Genomic DNA, 10,371 nt, shown 5'->3' with positions numbered 1-10,371 from the left:
TTGCACTTCACCGGCACAATTTATATGGATAGTCTTTTGAGAATAGTATATTTATGATTTATATTAATATATTATAAGTTCTAATATATTAATATGGAATCATATTATTTAATTAATATTGATCAAGAATTAATTTAGAATTAATTAAGTGATCAAAAAGAACTAATTAAATATGGACTCTTATATATATGGAATGGGCCAAGTTCATTTAGGTTGGGCTAAGCTTTCATGGATGGTCCATGGAGCTTTTAACCCATGGATCCTATGTAAATGAAAGGTCATGGGTATTAGGGTTTACATGGATGTAACCCTAATCCTCCATAATATATAAAGGGGTCCTTGGCTCACAAAATTGGCACAAGTGTGTGAAAATAAGAGTGAGCCGATTTTAGTGTGCATACATATTCTCTCAAGTTCTTCGAAGGTGTTTTGGTGATTTGTGATTCCATTTGAGGCTTCCACACTATTGGGGCTAAGCTCTTAAAGCTTGAAGACATCAAGCTACATCAAAAGGTATGTCATCCAACTAGAACTTTGTAGTATAGGTGCTTCATAATATGCTAGTTAGGATGAAACCTTGGAATAGTTAATATTTGCATGTATAATAGAGAAAACATAGATCCAAGGTTTATAGGGTTGCATGTACACCATAGGAGTGTTAGAATGCTCAAAACCCAACAATAACATGCACAACCCTTCTGAAGGTAGCGCCGATCTGTCACACCCCCAAACCAAGGATGGCGGAAACGTCCGGGGGTGGCGGACTACGTGTATAGTATCATAACAACGAGTATAATAGTGACCAAAGCAAATACAACCACCATAAATATAATTGAGAAATTTACATCATAGTATGAGTTTACATGTTTCAAAATCAATTACATTATGGTGATAAAATGAAATGTTTGACGACTTAGCGTCCCATCCTCAAAAGATACGGGTTACATGTTTTACTGATTTTCTGAGAATACAAGTAGTTTCGAAAAAGTGTCAACAATTAAGTTGGTGACTTCATATGCTTTTGGATGTAGGGTTTGAAACCTTTGTTTGTAAATGTAATGTATACTAAAGAAAAATCCAATATCTTCCTTATAAAATGTTATGTAGTCTTAAATCCCAAGACCGAATATATGTGTGTGTTTCGTACTTGTAACGAAGTATGCAGTTTTAAATAGATAAAACCTCCTTTTTAAAGTGGAATTTCCCATAAACTTTAAGTGTCGTTAACTCCCTATGTGAGTCACTATAACCATACTATAACTAGATGAACCTCCTACAACGTTTTTCAGACGTCATAATGTTATGACATTTGTCACCCGTAGACCTGCAGGTTCCACTGTTGCTGGCAGCAAGGTGTGGGGTGTCAATCCCAATATAGATCTATATACAATTATCACGCTCTCCCTACAGGAGACTCTGATTATAACTTACAGAAATTTTAACCCGTACTCTAAGAGTACAATGAAGTAATGTCTCACAATTTACGTTAACGAGTTTACGTGTTGTGTGAATGTAAACCTTTTCTATGGTGGAATTGAATCTCCTTTATGTAGTATGTTTGTAATGTAAAATCCATAAACTATACCTATTATAGTTTATTGTACTTGTTCGAAGTGAATGAAAACCCTTATCATGAATGACTAATTTCTGTTTATGATGTTAAACTAACAATAAATACATTCAACATTTAGAAACTTATTGTTATACACTTTGCACAACATGTTACATAGTGTTGTTAATATTGTAAGCTGTTTAACTAGTTTTTAACTTTTCTACACGGCTTTAGAAAAATCACAGAAAAATCATACGAAGTCGAAAATTGAATCCATAAACTCTTAGAGTTTATAAATTGTGTCTAGTTTGTTCATAATCTTTATTATGATTTTAGTGATCTCTAACATGTGTGAAAATGTTCATATTCACAGACTGGTCCAAATTCAATTCTGAAATGCTAGGCAGTTCACCTTGAGTGATTTTATGAGATGGATGTGGAAGAAAAGAGGTATCTAAGTCAAGAACAATTAGAGGTTGCTTGAGGATTTGAAGATTCTAAGAACAAATATGACGATATTTGTATAGAAATCCATGATTTGAATGAAGGAGTGTAGAATATTTAGAAGTAGAATGAAGATACTTACCAAGAGTGGAGGAGAAACTCAAGATCTTCCTGGGAATCTCGAGTTTTTAGAGAGACAATGTGAGAGAGAAATGAGTTTGCTTTTTGGTGGAAGTGAATAAGATCTAGAGGATGTGAGGACTATTGACTCTTTGTATGTATGGGATTAAGGAAACTTGTTGAAGAAGGGTGAGAGTACAATGAATAGACTAGGGCTGATGGGAATAGTGACATAAAGCATGAATAGTGACCTGAAGTTGTCATGGAGTGGGTATGGGAGTGGTTGGTGTCATAGCTTCTTGGAAAGGTCGACAGTCATAGACAATATCTTGTACAAAAGATATTATCCATAGTTAAAGTTTTTCCAAAATATGATTAAATATGGATTTATGGGTTTAATATGTTAAAATATGGGTTTGGGAGAAAATTCCCCGTCAAAATCATCAAAAACGAGTTTAAGAAGCGAAAGTGGTCGAAAACCGGGAAGGGGAACCAAACTTGCGATGTTCTGGGGGTCAGAACCGAGCGTTCGGTCCAAGAAGGGTTGAGAACCGAATGCAGCTTCGGTCCGCAGTGGGTGGAGCCGAACCGAAGGTGGATGAACTGAAGGCAAGCTGGACCGAATGCAGTGTCTCGGACCGAAGGATCTCTCAGACCGAAGGTTGATCCAAGCCAAAGGGAAGTTCGGTCCACAAGGGAAGTTCGGTTCTAAGAGGTTCGGTTCTAAGAGGTTCAGTTCTAAGAGAGGCTTCGGTCCTTAAGAGGGTCCGGTCCTATAAAGCTGTTTTTCATATAATCTTCTCGTTTTGAGTGGTTTTTGAGTAAATTAAGGGTCGGGATGCCCCGAGTGTTCATGAAAAGTTCAAATAGATTTTGAGAGAGATTTGGGAGAGATTTGGGAGACATTTGGGAGAGAGAGAGATATAGAGAGAGAGATTGAGAGAGAGTTTGTTTGTGAATTTTGTTAGTGTTTAGCCTCATAATGCAAGTTTTGTAAACCCCGTTATGCCTCGTTATGAGTGTTATATGCCCCCGTAAGGTATGTAGTCGTGCTTTATCGAGTCGTTACATCACTTATTCTGATTAGGGCTTAGATTTCCTGAACACATGAAACCTCTAAGCGATACTTTGTATTAAGATGGTGCGTTGTACAATAGAAAACATATTGTAAAACCCAATATACAAGGGTTACATGAGTTGACCGGTTTGACTTGTTGACTTTATTTGACTTTGTCATGACCAAAAATTGACGGTTGTCACATCATCCCCCGTTTGAAAGAATTTTGTCCCAAAATTAGCATTTGGACTGGAACTTCATGCGTTGGGGACAAGATGTGGTTATTTTTGTTTTATCGGCTCTTCGTGTTCCCCGGTGTACTAGGGTCCTCGTTTAACGTTCCAACAGACCTTCATGATGGGAATGCGACTTTGTTTCGTTCTTTTGATCTCTCGATCCATGATTTCAACCGGTTCTTCTACGAAGCGGGGGCTCTCGTTGATTTCGATCTCGTCGAGTGGTATCCCAAGAGTCTCGTCATACAGACACTTCTTTAAATTTGACACGTGGAAGGTCGGATGTACATTATTAGTTTCTTGTGGTAGTTGAAGTTTGTATGCCACTGGGCCAATCCTGGCAAGGTTTTCGAACGGCCCAACGTACCTTGGAGTTAGTTTCCCACGTTTATCAAAACGTATCATTCTTTTCCATGGTGAGACCTTCAGTAGTACTGGCTCAGAAACCTGGAATTCCAAGGGTTTGCGTCGCTTATCTGCACAGCTCTTTTGTTGATCTCGAGATGTTTTCAGTCTTTCCCGTATTTGGATGATCTTTTCCATCTTGTCGGTTTCTTTAATCAATAGGAAGTGTGTGGATTTGGTCAATCTATCCACTTCTATTCGGGTATCACTGGTTGTTGTCGTAAATCCGAAGGCTTCTGGTATTCTACCTTGACCTTGGCACAATTCAGACACTTGCCCACATAGGTGGCGATTTCGACTTTCATGTTTGGCCACCAGTAGAGTTTTTTAAGGTCCAGGTACATCTTTTCCGAACCAGGGTGTTTGGAGTATTGAGTTTTGTGTGCTTCGTTCATGATGACGTCTCTGAATCCCTCGAACTTCGGTATCCAGATCCGATTAAGGAGATAACAAGCTCCATCGTCTTTCACCTCTAGGTTCTTATTAATTCATCTTAATGCCTCACCTGTCACATTCTCTATTTCCAAGGCTTCCAGCTTAGCTTCTCTGATCTATATGGACAGGTGTGAATGGATTGTCATTGATAATGACTTTACTCGATGGCCCTAGCATTCCTTTCTACTCGGGGCATCTGCTACTAGATTGGCCTTGCGCGAAAGATAGCGAATATCATACTCATAGTCATTTAGTAGTTCTACCCATCGTCTTTGCCTCATGTTATGTTCCTTTTGGTCGAGGTGAAAATTATGCATTTTTGCGTCGTAGAGGTAGCGCCTCCAAACCTCTAGGGCGGATACTACTGCCCTTACCTCGAGGTCATGTGTGGCCTAGCCAACCTCGTATGTCTTTATCAGTCTTGAGGCATAAGTAATGACTCCTCCTCGTCACATCAACGCACACCCAAGGTCTAGGTTCGTAGCATTGCGGTAGGCCACCGGGTCTTCGGCTCCCCCCGGTAAGGATAAAATCGGAGCACTGCGCAGAGCCTGCTTTAGTGTTTGGAGAGCATTTTCTTGCTTCTCTCTCTAAGTGAATTTTGATCCCTGATTGTCGTTCCAGCGGATTTTCACCATCTCGTCTGCTGTTTAGATCGGTAGGGAACGTATGGGTTTACTTGACTAGACTCATTCGAATGGTAGAACGTCCACTCGTAGTCCCGGACTTCATGGTAGGACTCATACCTGGTCCATCTATCATTATCTCGTGCATACATGTCGTATATAATTAAGATTGGTAAGACAGTCGGATGGGTGACTCTTCCCCCAAGTCCACAACCAGACAAGGAACAGAAAATAAGTCGAAAACACACATCCCACGCTCGTAGAATCTTAATTATATACCGCCCTCGCGTATACACATAGTAGTGATAGGTTAACTGCATTCGTCCCAAGTATCCGTGCTTGATCTTGACCTGCTATACGAGTGATATTCTCGAAAGTTCTGTTGGGAATACTTTGGAATGGTGGTTATGGGAGACGAGGGTTTCGATATTTAGTTGGTTAGGTGAATGGTCTTCTCGCAGCACATGCAATTGGTATGGTGAGGACCAAACCAATCCATATCGAATGATGACATCGGATCTTCCTAGTAAAACATGTGTTAAGTTGTATTCGAACAAAATATTTGTTAAGGAGTTAGAGCATCCTGTGCTTCTTGTTAGTACATTCTGTGTTGGTCGGTGTTATTATTACTGGAGATGATTCGCATTGCAGCAATTAGTACTGATAGTAAATGTGTTCTGATAACTAGCGATGATACTTCATATTATGATCCCTAACAGGTCTCTCTATGATTGCTCGATGTATATAAGTGTTTTGATTTGATTGAACGAGAGAGTATTTTAACTACTCTTGAAAAGACGGTAATCTTAGAAAAATACCACGTACATTACAAACATATGGTACTTAAATGTTCTTGTTTTTTAAACATTACCAAAAGCCCTAAGAAGGTTCCTTGCTGCTTCTGTTGGTTCGGTTGCCACACTCCTCCTGCCCCTTCGTCGTTCCTCTTGGTTGGACAGTCCCTCTTGAAGTGTCGCGCTTTACCGCATAGGTGGCATACTGGAATTACATTGATATTGGTGGTTGAAGCGATGTACTGGGTCTGGGTCCTGCAGAAGCGGGTAGTATGCCCGTTCCTGTTGCAGTTTTTACAGCGCAACACCCGACAAACCCCCTTGTGATGGTAGTTACACTTGTTACACTTTGGAAGTGTTCCCATATATCGTCTAGTCGGTGCTTGAGTGACAGATGTTGTGGCTAATGTTGTGGCATGTGTCGTGACTGCTGTTGTAATTGCAGGGGCAGCCACAGATTGTTGTCTTTTAGCGAGTTTTTGGGATAGGTTGTGCTCCTTTTCGTTCCAAAACTTTCGTTTCTTGCTCTTAGGTTTGTAGTCTGAGGCGTCTTCGTTGGTAGTCACCCGCTGGTGTTTTTGATTGTTACTGCGGTTAGTATTCCCGGCACCGCCTATGTCTCTGGTGGCGTTGTTAGCATTGAGTTGCACCATGACGGCTGTCACGGCTGCCGTGACCGCAGCTTGAAAAGTAGCAGATTCTATCTGTAGGATTTGTGCCTTGCTAGTTGGCTGGTTACCTCTTTGTGAAGACATAACTGTATTGCATGGCGAGAAATGATTTCGTGAGTAGGGATGATTATCTCTAGTTATATCCTTACAATTTATATACACATATATAAATTTCGCACTTTACTGAACTATTCTCGATGTTCCTGCTAAACATTCTCGCGACGGAGTTATGGTGATGGTTAGAAGTAGGTGTTGTACGAATGATAAATTTACCCATCCTAGTTACTATCTTTGCCCAAACACACTTAGGTGAGGAGTTCTAATGGGATCCGGTGCATTAATGCTGGTCTGATCGCACTTTATAGGTCTACGAAGAAGGCACCTTTCAACCATAATGTTTAAAAGGTGAGATGATAATGAGTCTTTAGAAATGGCCATACGTTGTGAGTTCTCTAACTAAGTTTATCTTAGCTCTAAGTGTATCGTATTCCTATTTTTATGGTGTTCTGAAAACAATTCATAATGAAAGTCTATATATAATAAACTTATGAATGTTTAGTAGTACTGTTCCAAATGAAATCTTGTAACTTGATCCATACTAGGTCCTTCCTACCACCAATTGATGTATACTTAGTTATATATAATTAATACTTAATAGACCTTTGAATCTAATGGGTCTGCCCTAAGCCCACAACCAAACAAGGAACAGGATCTAAGGCGAACACACCATTGTTATGAATTTAGTGGCAGTGCCCCCAATGAAATAATATGCATGCCCATTTCATTGATATGATTCTATTATATATAGTTTTAGAGAAAATTTGACCTTGATGCAAGTCTACATCACATCATTGCAAGGAGAAGTTCTGACAACAAGTAAATTCCTCGACTAGTGTAATCACTAAATCGCAAGGTCGGGCCTACACATGGAGAAGAGTAGCACCAACGCATACTCATAAAGCTAATCTACAAGGTCTTGCGAGTAGCATGAACTCTACTCAAGACAATATGTCTCCCTTGATGCCTGAGACGAAGTCGATGCGCCCCGTAGTTCTGCCAACCTCCGCTTGGCTGCGACCACTCTCTCTTCGAGTGCTGAGTGCCTTTCCTGACATTTCATTGCCTCCGCTCGAGCGGCCATAAGGCCCTTAATGAGTTGGTCTCTGAAATAGCAGCCTCTTTCCAAGTCTCTAGTATGTGAGATGGTAGTGTTCGTAGTAGCATGCAGCTCCTAGACTCGATTTGCAGCCTCCCTGATTTGATCCCCGATGTTCGTGATTAGCTGGGCCATCACCGGGAGGGCTCTGTCAGCCGGTCCCCCCATCGTTGAATTCAAAGTATCCTCGTTGGTTTCCAAATGGTGATCGTTTGTCGTTGCTGACGATTCCACCCCTCGATCACGGTTGCCCAATGGGGCACAGGTCTGATGTAGTTGAAATGGTTCGCAGGAACCCTGGCTATGTACGGAGGGTTGATGACCTCCAGCTCCTTTTTCGGATCTTCCCCTTCGTCTTCTTCGGGTTCTTCGTTTGGATCTTCTTTGGATTCTTATTCTTCGTCTTCTTCGGGTTCTTCATTGGGGTCTTCTTCGGGCTCTTTCCTCGAACACCTCTTTGGGATCCTCTTTTGGTTCCTCTCCTATCCATCCACCCTTTCTCGGATTCGGAAAGTAGGGGTCGCCTGGTAAGTAAAATATTCCCATGATGTCCGTGCGAGAATAGAAGGGGTAAGAGGCATATAATATAATCATTAGTTACTTCTATAATGACATAGTGCATACCAGTTATATACTTAACAAAAGATATGATAGACCTTTGAATAAGTGATCCTACTCTAAGACCACAACGAAACAAGGAACATGTAGTAAAGTAATGATCACAGATTCTAAGTCTATGATATCTAAGTTATATATAACTCTAGCGTATCCACTTAGTGATTATAGACCTACTAGCAAGAATCTGTTTAGTTTTCCCATAAGTTATAGTACCACAAAATACTCCTATAGTATTTTAAATGTTATGTTTGGTTCTTAGTGATTTTCTTGTACGGTAAGTTTTTAGGCTTGCTGCTCACTACGACCTTTCCTCGGCATACCTTAGTCACACCTTGGATAAATATATTTGATCAGGCTATACCCACCCCAAGTCTGATTACATATCCCAAGGTCTATTCGTAGTGTCCAACTCCTCATTTTACTTTTGTATCGTCCTAGATATGACACTATACTAGCATGTGTGCATGTACTCATACTTTTAACAAGAAACTATTTATTTCTAAAAGTATAGTTATTTAAAAATGTTTAATCAGAGACTTTTACTCCCAATGTATTTATTGTTGTATATCTTATGTGGTTCGATATACTTAGTTCACTATAAACAATGCTCTGATACCAATCTGACATAAATTGTAGGAAAATCGTATGGAGATGTGCAAGTAGTCATTTGAAAGGTATAAACCTGAACTACTTGCATATTCAACAGTTTTGAAAGAAATTAAGTTTAAGATGGTCAAAACAGTCCGTGAATAGAACTCAACTTTTCTGAGAAAAGCTGAAGTATAAGTTTGAGTTGTGTTAAGGTGATTTAACTTGTATTCCCCCCTCCCTAAAACTTGAATAAAACATAAAAATTTAGGGGTATGAACTCACCTTGACTGATTTTCTGAGATGGATGTGGAAGAAAAGAGGTTTCCAAGTCAAGAACACTTGGAGGTTGCTTGAGGATTTGAAGATTCTAAGAACAAATATGACGATACTTGTATAAGAAATCCATGATTCGAATGAAGGAGTGTAGAATATTTAGAAGTAGAATGAAGATACTTACCAAGAGTGAAGGAGAAACTCAAGATCTTCCTGGGAATCTCGAGTTTTTAGAGAGAGAATGTGAGAGAGAAATGAGTTCTGTCACACCCCAAAACCGGAATGGTGGAAACGTTCTGGGGTGGAGGACGTCATGTCAAGTATCACAACACATGCAGTATAGTAATCAAAGTACAACAACCATTGCATTAATAGAATAAGTTTTAGAAGGGTTACATTTAGCAACAACATCACGAATAGATATAGAGAATAACATAAAATGCAGCTTGGTACAAGACTGACTTCGCGAAAGCTCCGGGAGTGTACCTGTCTACTGGCGAGCTGAGAATACAAATTATTTTGAAAGAGAGTATCAGCATTTTAATGTTGGTGAGTTCATAAGTATTTTTAATGACATTGATATAAATACATGTTTTTCCTCAAAATAATCTCATTAGATGATGGTGATAAAAGTTTACAGAGTATTTGAATTCCCTCCAGAAAGTCCTATATTTTCTATTAAAAGCAGTCCTCTACCAAGACTCGACTGTTTCATGTTTTAAAAGAATGAGTTTCTTTACTAAAAGCAGTCTTCTACCAAGACTCGACTGTTTTATGTTTAAAGAGAATGAGTTTCTTTACTAAAAGCAGTCTTCTACCAAGAATTGACTGTTTTATGTTTAAAGAGAATGAGTTTCTTTACTAAAAGCAGTCTTCTACCAAGACCCGACTGTTTTATGTTAAAAGAGCATTTTTCCCAAATGTTACTATCATTATCATAGTATAGTTTTACATTATCGTTTTATACCAAAACGTTCTAAGTTAATATATTGGGGCAAATATTATAGTACCTTAGTTTTATATGTAGAACTACCGTGGTACTACTTACCTTATGGCCATGAATTATAAGTTAAATGTGGAAATACTCGTAACCATACTGATTGACGGATGTAAACACGACGGCCTGCTGGCGTCGAAGTAAATGTGACATTTGTCACCCCTTGGCTTGGTCGACCGGGACTGTAGCTAGCAGTCAGGATGTGGGATGGTCTGTCCCGTATAGATCTATACACACAATGCCCGCTCTCCCTCCAGGAGACTCTGGTTACCAACTCGACAACGGTGAAATCCGCGTCACGAGGATGTATCTCGTATTTTGATTGCTATATACATTTCTTTTTTTTTTTTTTACTAAAAGTACATGTTTTAGAATATTGATATAGCTAGTTTCTCC

The sequence above is a fragment of the Lactuca virosa genome, chromosome 8, assembly GCF_052849685.1.
Source record: "Lactuca virosa cultivar CGN04683 chromosome 8, Lactuca_virosa_CGN04683_v6, whole genome shotgun sequence".
NCBI lineage: Eukaryota > Viridiplantae > Streptophyta > Magnoliopsida > Asterales > Asteraceae > Lactuca > Lactuca virosa.
Note: the sequence above shows the minus strand (reverse complement) of the source record.